Source organism: Rissa tridactyla, chromosome 1 (genome assembly GCF_028500815.1).
Source record: "Rissa tridactyla isolate bRisTri1 chromosome 1, bRisTri1.patW.cur.20221130, whole genome shotgun sequence".
Taxonomy (NCBI): Eukaryota; Metazoa; Chordata; class Aves; order Charadriiformes; family Laridae; genus Rissa; species Rissa tridactyla.
This window is the reverse complement of record NC_071466.1, coordinates 117,524,571-117,535,213: the sequence shown is the minus strand read 5'-3', so window position 1 is coordinate 117,535,213 and position 10,643 is coordinate 117,524,571.

The following is a 10,643-nucleotide window of genomic DNA, read 5'->3' as shown; positions in this document are numbered from 1 at the left end:
TTTGGAAATGTGCAGGTCTGTTGCCTGCGTGGACTCTGAGCTTTCTGGCATCTGCATGCTTCCTGCGCTTTTCCTTTGGTCTGATGCCAATGGCACGCCCTGGCTGACACAGAGGGTGGATATCAGAAAGCCATACCTGACACTTAACACCAGGGTTAACATCACGGTTGCTGGCCTGGCATCAGCAGCCCTCTATACCAGCAGAGACCCTTTGCTTGGCCCCATTGACTTCAAAAGCTCAGCACCGGCAGCGGGTGCTGGCAGCCTGTAGGCAGCCTGTGTTGTCTGGGGTCAGCTGGGACAGTGAGGATGAGAAGACACTGTCCCTGTCCACAGTGTACCCTCCTCTCCCATCTACCTCTCCCTGGCCCCCAGCTGTTGTAGAATCCTAGAACGGTTAGAGTTGGAAGGAACGTTAAAGATCACCTAGTTCCAACCCCCCTGCCATGGGCAAGGACACCTCCCACTAGACCAGGTTGCTCAAAGCCCCATCCAGCCTGGTCTTGAACACTTGAACATCTTGAACACTGTCCAGCTTTCCATTTTTTGTGCTGCAGGCAATTAAAAAAATCCTGGAAAGAGAGACAAGATTGTTTCCCATGAGGTCGGAAGAAAGAGGACCCCTGTGTGGATACTCGGGGCATGGGTGCCAAGCTGATCTCAGGCTGGGAAAGAAGCTCGGTGCAGGCTGAATGAGCGTGCCTGTAAATGTCCGCTTGGTGGACCCAGGATCTCCTGCTCCCAGGGCGGACTTGCTGGAAACTCATCTATGACCTCTGTCACCAGAGCATCTCAGTGCTTGCCTGACTTTAAAGGCAAGTATCCTCAAACCATTCTGGAGTACAAATACCATGTTACAGATAGAAATCTGTGGCAAAGACAACTGAATAATTTGCCTCGTGTTGGGAGGAAGACCTGGTTGTAGAAACCAAGTCCCCTGTGTGTCAGTTCTGAGGATGCCTTTACCTGTCCTTAGGAGTGGTACCCAGCATTGATTCAAGCAGAGCTCACAGGACCTCTGGTTGGAGGGGTGGTGGCAGAAGGCACCAGAGGAGTCGCAGGGACCAGGACAAGTGAAGGAGGAATAGGAGAGAGAGGATGGTGACCTGCAAGAAGGCCAGAGGGAGGAGCTGCTGCAAGTGGTGAGAGGTTGGCACAGCCACCAGGATGTGCGGGTGGGGGGATTTGGTGATCTCCTGGTGTCTCTCAAAGCAGTACTGTTCTGAAAGGGTTACTTCAGTTTTCTGAGCTTAAAGTGTGTGAAACACAGAGGCACGGCCAGAGCAGAGAGAGAAAGAAAAAATATTTCAGAAGGCAAGAAAATAACAAATGAAGGAATCTTGTGTTGGGGGGGGAGGGGGGAGCGGGGCAAGGATGCTGGGGGGAAGAGGGAATAGGAAAACCTTGTTAAGGAGAGGGAGGGAAGGAGGAAGAGAGCGAGAGGTGAAGTGATATAAATGAGCAGAGGTGGAACAAGGAAAGAAGCTCACAGTGAATTCATTTGAATTTCTGTTCAAATGTTACCCTGGAAAAAAAACCCAGTTCATGTGAAGCTGTGAAGACTGGGACTGCAGGGTCCCTCCTGGGGGGACTTGACTGCTGCCAAGCAGCATTACTGTTGAGATATATTTTAGAATATACCATGCCACAGCAGGTGCGTGCAATTAGAGGAGAGCTCTCCAAAATAGCAGGCGGCTGTCAATTTTTTAGCAAATGGTGTTGGCCTTTTTTTTCCTTTGTCCAACTGTGTAGAAATTTATTCTAAGATGCATCATCTTTACAGAAACATTTTCAAAGGACCTGCTATTTTTACCCTTCTGTTGCTTTTTGTGACCAGACGAGGAGCAGAACGCTATTCCAATGGCCACTGTGGGTGAGCTTTGTTTCGCTGAGGGAAGTTAATGAACTCTAATGAACAAGCAAGTTTCAGGAAACCTTCCTTTCTGAAAGCAGAGGGCAAATTTCCTCCTGGCTAGAATTTAATCAAATTACAACGATTACTACCTTTGTAAAGTATTGCTACTGCTATAATTTGCCTTTTTATAGCCTTTCACAAATGTATCACACCTCAGAACACTCCTATATGGTAAGTTTACATTTTCATCCCTATTTCCTACATTGATAAGGTATGCAACCAACTACCACGAGTAGATTTTTGTTGCACGATGTGGATTGAAATTAAATAGCTTTTAAAAAATACCCACCAAACAAACAATTTAGCCTGATGAGTTCCAGTGTTTTATAATTTCTTGGATTAGGCAAATGCCTCCTCCCTGAACAAAGGGTTATGGCTGTTGTGGTGTAAATCAGAAATTTACCATACAATGTCTGCACAGTAGAGACACAAACAGAGTTTGGACACCCCTTAGGTAGGTGTTTTGTTTTAGGTTGTTTGTTTTTTTTTTCCCCCTGAATGGTAGGGGTCAGAAAATAAACTTATATCGCTTTGGCTTCTTTGGTTCCTTCCCAAGTGCTTTTTTCTCAGCAAGGGGAGTGGGGCTGGAAATGTTCTCCCACAGCTCTATGCAGCACAGGCTGCAGCTGTGCTGGGAACCTGGCGGTGATGCTGGCTGCTGGAGGAGGCTGGCGTAACCAGGCTGCTGTGACTGCCCACAGTGAGCCACGAGCCGCTCATGCCAACCATGGCGTCTCCCTGTCCTAGTCTTGTAGGGCATGTACCTGTTGTGGGGTAGCTCTGTGAACTGCGTGGCACACATGGAATATGTCTTAATGGCCATGATCTTGGCTTACCAGAACCACTTCTGGGTGGGTCGTCTGCTGCTCTGCTCTAGCACAAAGTGTTTGCCTACCCTTCCAAATACCCCTTCGGCCCCCAAATGTTGCCATGATTGGCTCTCTAATTGTGTACAGTTAAAGTGCTACTTTTTGCTCTGGTCTCTTGAAGTGACTATGGCTACTGAAATCTCGGGTGCTGTAACTGGCAGGTCTCCACTCTTGCAACATGGGCAAGCATACACGCAGTATTCACGTTCAAAATCACAGGCTGCTTTACCCTGCAGCCGAAAGAGCTTTCACCATTCCCAACCGTAGTGTTAACGATGATGTCTCTGTGTCCTGCAAGGATCGGTGGCCAAAGTGGCTATTATAAACTAGTCAGTCTGGGCACATAAGCTATATTGTGTCCACAAAGAGCAGGAATTTATTTATGAATTGTTCAAGTGTGCTGTATTGCTTCCTGTGGAGCTGTATCACTCTTGTCTACTCCACTCTGTCTGTTGTTGTGGACCTTGTAGCCAGCTGCTTTGTGAGCAAGGCGCCTGGGGAAATGGAAGGAATGTTTCCACTGCTAACTTTTGTGATCCTTTAGGGTGGAATCGGCAAAAATAAACTCCTAAATCCCACCACAGACCAAGCCCTCTCTGCGAGTCACAATTCATGGTACAGTGTTCAGATCTCTGCATTTCGTCTCCTTTCCTGCATGCTTTCACATCAGCTGTTTCCCATCCAGCAGTGCAATGGTGTGTGTCGATACTTGCAGGTCATAATTTTCTTTCTGAATTCCTGCAGGTTATGCGGGACAGTCCTGGAAGTCAGCATTGTGGCATTTATGGTTGGTATCCTGGGGACATTTTCAGAGATTTTCTTCTGTGGATTTTAGAAGCAGGGTATCAGACAGTCAGTTGTTTCACGTCCCTTTTGCCTGGGACCTCATGATTTTCCCTCTCTTTTCCTTTTAAATTACAGGCTTGGGGATCTGGTCATTGTTGGTGTGGCAGTGGGAGAGCTGGAAGCCGGCCGTGTGCTGGGCGACGTTCCGATTGTGTGAAGGTTCATCCCCTGCCCTGTAACCTAGCGCAGAAGATGCGCTCCCTGCCTTCTGTTTTGCTTTTGTTCGAACTTTGTCATCCTAAACTGGATGATGCCTACAGCCATCTGCTGCATTTGGTAGTCTGCGGCATCATGCCGACTCAATTATGCGCCTCTCTGGGATAACAGCAGGCTGGTATTCTCTTCAGCTTTGAAAGAGTGTTTTTCCCCTGCAAATGAAGGCTGAGATAAGTAGGAGCCTCCAGAAGCAAGCTGGATAAGCTGTTCACAGCCACCTTGGGTGGACTCTCCGTGTCTGCATGGTGGGACTGTCTGGGTGCGGAGAGAGAGCTGACAGTCTTTCACTGTGGCCAAGATGCTGCATCCTGGGGCTCGGCGCTCTGATGTGGTGGCAGATGTGCTCCCCTGTGGCAGCATTTAACCATTTGGCATTTTTAATCTTTGCCATCTCCTTTGTTTTTTTTGTGAATATATATTACACCAAGTGGTTTGTGATGATATGAAATTAAAGGAGATGGTGCAGGTGTAAATTACAGTCGCTTTTTCCTAAGTGCCCAGGAGAGAAGGGCTATTTAGAGACTACTGTAAGCCTTACAGCATTCCATAACAAAACAAAAAAGTTGTTTTGCTATGCTTTCATACTCACACAGAAGTGACCAAACAATAAGATTTATGCGTCTGATACAACCTGTGACCTCAGCCTTCTTCCTGTGGTGGGCTGGGGAGACATAACTGGAATCTGGGGTAAAACGTTATCCTTTTATTTTGCTGCAGGCTTAGGATAAATTTTGAGACTCCAGGACTGCTTCCAGTTTTCTTCTTTGCCTTCCCTTCAGGTGGTGGACCTGATGGGTTTCAACACGTAGTTACGCAGGCTTGCTGTTTGAGTCCTTCTGGGCTGTCCATAGCGTCCTTATCCTTTTTTTCCTGCAGTATATACTCCTCTTTGTTATGTGAAGGTAGGGGTCAGATCAAGTGGTGGAGAGCTACAAGAGAGGATATAAACCTCGTCTCGGGGACCTGTGCTATTTACATTCAAGACATTTCTGTCCCCACCAGCTGTTCCATGTGTGTTATTTTCAGAAGGGCAATAATCCGCAGGAGGTCAGGAGGGTGGAATTGTGTGAATACATTGGGTGAAGGAGATCAAGACACTTGGAAGTCCTCAGGCCTTGTCATGACAGAGAGTCAGGATCCCAGATGATTATGGCTTGCAGACTGGAAGAACTCAAGGAGAGTTCCGAATGTGCTGCTTGTATGGCTAGGAAAAGCTGCTTAGCCGGGCGTTTGTTAGCTGTTTTCAAGAGTCATCTGTGTTTACACTGCTGGCAGGACCACCTGTTTTTTCTGAACACTAATATATATGTGTGTGTGTGTGTGTATTGCTGCATTTCTGCATTTATTTTTAGCCCTTTCTAAAAGCCCCCGACAGGTTTGAAAGATGCTGTGGATTGCGAGTGGTGCCTGACGGCATTGCTCACATTGACGGTTGTCAGAATTTCCATGATAAATCTGCGCTTTGAAAGGCTTATAACTCATCCTTCTATTCTTGGTCCTGCAGCTCTCACATCCTGGGAAAAAAAACCCCTTTTTTAAAAACTGCATTTTCTCCACAGGTTTGTGAAAATCAGTTTTGTTGGCCTAAACCAGAGCTTTTTGAAAGGAGACATTGAGTCTTGTCATTTTTTTTTCAGTGCCTAATTGCAAATGTGTGGCACGTCTCTTTAATGTGTTTCATATGGTCAAATGGAAAAATTATTTTGCATATCAGACTGACACAGACACTGGATGATGTAAATCAGCAGGGAGCCGACAGCAATTAGCTTCCTACCACCAGGTATGATGCAGCACAAACCCAGCTGAATCATAGCAGAGGCTGGGCAGTCTCCATATCTGGTGTGGTACCAGTTGCAGAATCATAGGGTGAATGCTCCTCTTATCAAGAAGTAGGAGAGAGATGAGACATACCATTATTTTTTTTACGTTCATAAACAAAGGACGTGCACGTTGCTATTACGTGCAATCAGCACAAGAAATCCAGTACAAATCAGCAGCTGATAATTTTGATGAAGAAATACGTAGTTATCCCTTATTAACTTTATGGTTCGTATGTCCATAGTGTCTTCCATCCATGCGGTGCAAAGCAGCTCACAGTTGTTAACCTATACCATACCCAGTGAAGTCGTACACACACCATTGTGATTTCTGGTGCACGCCCAGGAGAGACGGTGTTGTGAGGAGATTTAATGGTGCGCCCTGGTGATGCCGTGAATCCATGGCAAAACAGGGAACAGCACACAGGAACCCGAGTCGTGCAACAGTGCTGGAAGGACCGAGCTGCCTCTCTTCTGAGAGCTTGCACAGTTTTTGAAAGCTGTTGAAATGTTAGCTGCAAATAGTACATTTGTATGCAGATGGTAGGTGCTAATTCAAAACATGAAGGTAATGAACTTGAAACTGGGTCCTGACACACAATGAGAATTGTGGAGGGAGCGCTGGGAATTTGAGCTGAATCAAAGTCAGTGTAATTTCACATGCAGCGTTCAGTAGGCCATTCAAACTCACATTATCTTTCAGCAGATGGGAATAACACTTATTCTCTGCCTCGCCAGGAATGCTGTGAGGTAGCAAAGTACATGCAGAAGGCTTTGTATATGCAAGAGCTCAGCTGTTTTTCAAACTGTGTTAGTAGCTGCTTGAATGACAGATAAGACCATTCCTTCAGGTCTTGCCTGACAGCTCTGGACCTTCATGGTTACAAAACCACTGCTATTACAAAATGGAAATATGTCTGTGTTGCTTCTGTGCGTGTTGCATGGGTACACATGCAGTGCCATATCTGTGTTTTACTGTAGCTCCAGATCAAGAGTTAAAACCTTTGTATCCTGGTTTGTCTTCTTCTGCAACTGATTTTCCTTTTGGGCACAAATATTTTTTTTTTTGTTCTGGTTCCCCTGTCCATCTCTTGTCTGTCTCAGGGTGTTGCATTCCTGTAGGATCTCAGCACCTCCTTAGCAGGAGGCGAGGGCCACTATGTTTGTTTTCCAGACAGGAGTTTCAGGCAAAGAAAGGCTCAGGTGACTTGCCTGTTTGCAGACACAAAACTTGCTGGAGTAGGAACCTGAAGGCACTCACTAGAGCTTTGGGCCGGTGCCTGAGCTGCTTGTCCAGACTCAGTGTTATCTTTTCTTGCCGTTCTGATCCCATCTGGCTGTCAGCTGTACCAGCCGGTGCTCCGTGGGTATTTACGCTGCTGCCAGTTCTCATGTCTCAATTGGGAGTCATTTAATGCGGGTGGCTGAGATTCCTTGAGAGGAAGAATTTGAAGTATCCCAGACAATGGTATGGTTAACATTGATTTTGTTGTAAGACCGTTTTTTAGTATTTATTTTAAGGATTGTTGACACACATGAGTTTTTCTAGGGCTTTAGTATCTGTGGTTTCAGCCATGAAAAAGGGTCAGAGGCAAAACAGTCTTGGTGTTTAATCTCCTTCCCTTGTAAGATAAAGGAATAAATGGGAAGAGAAATATACGATTTAAAATCTGCAGTGATAGTGAGGCTGTAAGAAAGGGACAGCACCATGTTTTTCATGGCACATTTGGCATTTCTGCAGAAAAATGCCTGGTAAAACGTGACTGCAAGTCAACAGAGTCAACAAATGAATCAGAGAAGGGAATGGGGCACATCTCCCTTAGTAAAAAACTTTATTACATATTCTCTTACTCTCAATTACCCTAATTTGAAGTGGGGAGCTACTGAACATTGCTAAATGGATTGAAAAAAACAGCAGCACTGTGGGCAAAAAATAATCATTATGAACTGCAGTGTATTGACCGCAGTGATTTTTTCACAGATTTGTAGGTTTTAATGCTGGGGTGACTGGTCTGACTGTCCGCTTAGTGCAGGGGAGAGGACCTTAACCAATGATTTGTGATGGGGTCAGTAACTTCCATTAGTACCGGTGCATACCTTTTTAAACCCCATTGCAATAACTAGAAATTACCTCATCCCCTAGACTGTACTTCCAATTGTTAATTAAAATGATAGTTCTCATTATAGGAGCGCTTCTGTTAGAAGAGCAATCGGTTGTCAGAAGTGTTGTCCCCATTGCAAGCGCTTGCATATCAGGATTAAATTGGTTCTTAACTTTGCCTTGGTCAGTGGAACAGAGCAAGCTGTAGACTCCCATTGCAGGGCACTCTATGGTGCAGAGATACTGGGGGTAACACTGGAGCTGGCTTTGTGTGCACGTGGGGTGCAGCCAGGCCTGGCCGTATTTTGTGTTTCGGGGTCTGAGACAGTATGGATGTGTGATGCTGTGATGTGATGCATGTCTGTATGTGCACCACAGCCTTGCTGCTTGCTTAGAAATACACACAGGGGTGGTGGCAGCCCTGATTTGACTTGTGGGGAGGAGCACTTTGAAAAGCCACAGGCTATTTGCACCATAGGAAGCGGGCTGTTCACCTTACCCCCAGGTCTGCACTGGGAGAGGAAAATGGCTAAGGTATCTCAGTGTTTGTGCTTCTGAGGATCTCCTCAGCCTCTCAGGTACCTCACTGTGCTGGCAGCTGTGATGTGCTTGTTCGGTCAGAGATATCCATCAGGAATCAGTGAAGGTACCTGAAGGGGGCCTATAAGAAAGCTGGGGAGGGGCTGTTTGCAAGGGCATGTAGCGATAGGACAAGGGGCAATGGTTTTAAACTACAGCAGGGTAAGTTTAGATTAGACATTAGGAAGAAGCTCTTTACAATGAGGGTGGTGAGACACTGGCCCAGGTTGCCCAGAGAGGTGGTGGAGGCCCTATACCTGGAGACATTCAAGGCCAGGCTTGATGAGGCTCTGAGCAACCTGATCTAGTTGAGGATGTCCCTCCTTACTGCAGCGGGATTGGACTAGATGGCCTTTAAAGGTCTCTTCCAACCCAACACATTCTATGAGTCTATGATTCTATGAAGGTTGTCCTGAGGTCTCTTTCATTTGATGGATGTCTTTATTGTTGATTTAGAGCTGGGCACTTTAATGAACTTTTCAGAAAGTCCTCAAATTTAGCATTTCTCTGGAAATACCAGAGATTAAAGGAATCTGGAGAAACTAGAAATATGGAGAGGAAAGTGTGATTGTATCCTAAGAAAATATAAGACAACAGAGGGGGGAGAAAATAATCCAAAACCTAATTTCAGAGGAAAAAAAGTGAGAAAAGAGTTCTTGTGATCTGTAAGGGGAAAATTAATTGAAAAAAAGCCCATTTTTCAGTGGGATACCAGTTACAAAGCACAAGTGCTTTTGGGTTGACATGCATATTATGCAGTGAAGGTGATGGCAATTTCTATGACACGTTTACCAAAGTGCTGTCTTGAAGCTGGGCTGAAGTGGAAGAAAAGCAAGGTGGGAACTGAACACGGCTTCAGTTGACTATGTGATTTAGCAATGGCTAATTTTAGGCACTGGCTTTTGAAACATCTTGCCCGTAGCCTGGCACCCATCAAACTGGTTCTGTCAGGAGCACTTTAAACCTCAAACTTTGTTCCCAGGCTGAGGAGCTGGCACGGCATTTAACTTAAAAAAAAAACGCAAACAAATAGCAGCAAGTTTCTGACCTCAGGCTTGCCTCTCCCTGCTAATCTGACTCCTTTTAAGGGTAGGAGCTGGTTGCTAACGTTATTTCTAGTGAAATCCTGTGTGTAGCTGAATATGAGCGTGTCGGGTTTTGCTGGGGTTGCCATTAAAAATGTCATGTCCTCGCAGCCCATATCCAGTTTCTTGAGAAATCACTCAACGTGTCTTTTGCTTTCTTTATATTGTTGTATAGCTGACCATCGCCGACATGCCTTTTTAAGGTCAGGTTCATGTCTAACACGAACAAAAAAAATTAACTCTCTCATGGGTCCCTAATAGTTCCTTTTGATCTCAGGCATGGCCGCATCTGTCCTGGACCTTCCTGTCTAAATTAACCTTACAATAAAGAGGAGCTCCAGTGTATGAATAGTGAGCCACAAAACCCAGCTCAGAGTAATCCCTGAACGTTTTCCCGCTGTGGTCCAGCCCTGAGAGATGGAGATGTCCTCTGAAAAAATAACATTGGTCTGCAGGAGGCTTGGTCTTGCTCCTGCAAAGGCTGCAGTTGGGCTGTTGCCTCGCAGGAGCTTGTCACGGACCAGCCGAACGGAATTTGTAATAGAGAAATGCAAAAAAGAAAAAAGTCCCTAATCCATTAATAAGATGTAGCCACCTCAAGGGAGGAAAGTGGCTTAATGTAGCAGTCCCACAGGCCCCGGTCGTGAGAGACTGAGAGAATTTTAAAGAATAGGTAAATATTGCAGCTTTTCTGAGTTTTGCTTCCTGGCTTGCTCTGGGGGAATACTTTTTACTAGCAAACATGATATGATTGCTTTTATTCATCCAGAGACTGGGGTTTTTGTGTTAGTAGGTAGGCTACAAAGCCCTGCATGGCAAGCTGCGTTAGAGGACGGGAGCATGTTTTATGCTGGCACCGTAGTGCTTTCATGGTGCTTTTGCTACTTTTGTGCTTGGGAAGCATTGGGGCTTGCGAGGGGGGTGACAAAACCTTCTATGCAGGAGCACAGAACAGTGAAAAGTGTTCATGCGGAGAAGCTGCTGAAGGATTCGAACCTTCCTATGGGAAATTTGTGAGCAGCCAGCAAAGTGGGGTCTTCTGCACGCCTTATCCACATGCATCCTGCTGTGGGGTTCCTGCATGGGCGTTGAAGATTCCCAGATTCCCAGCCATGTCTCGGGCAATGCCTAGGGGCTAGTGAAAAGGAGCTAAAAATGCATTTGAAGAAACCACCATTTCCACCAGCAGAATGCCAGTACATCATGGTTCTCTCA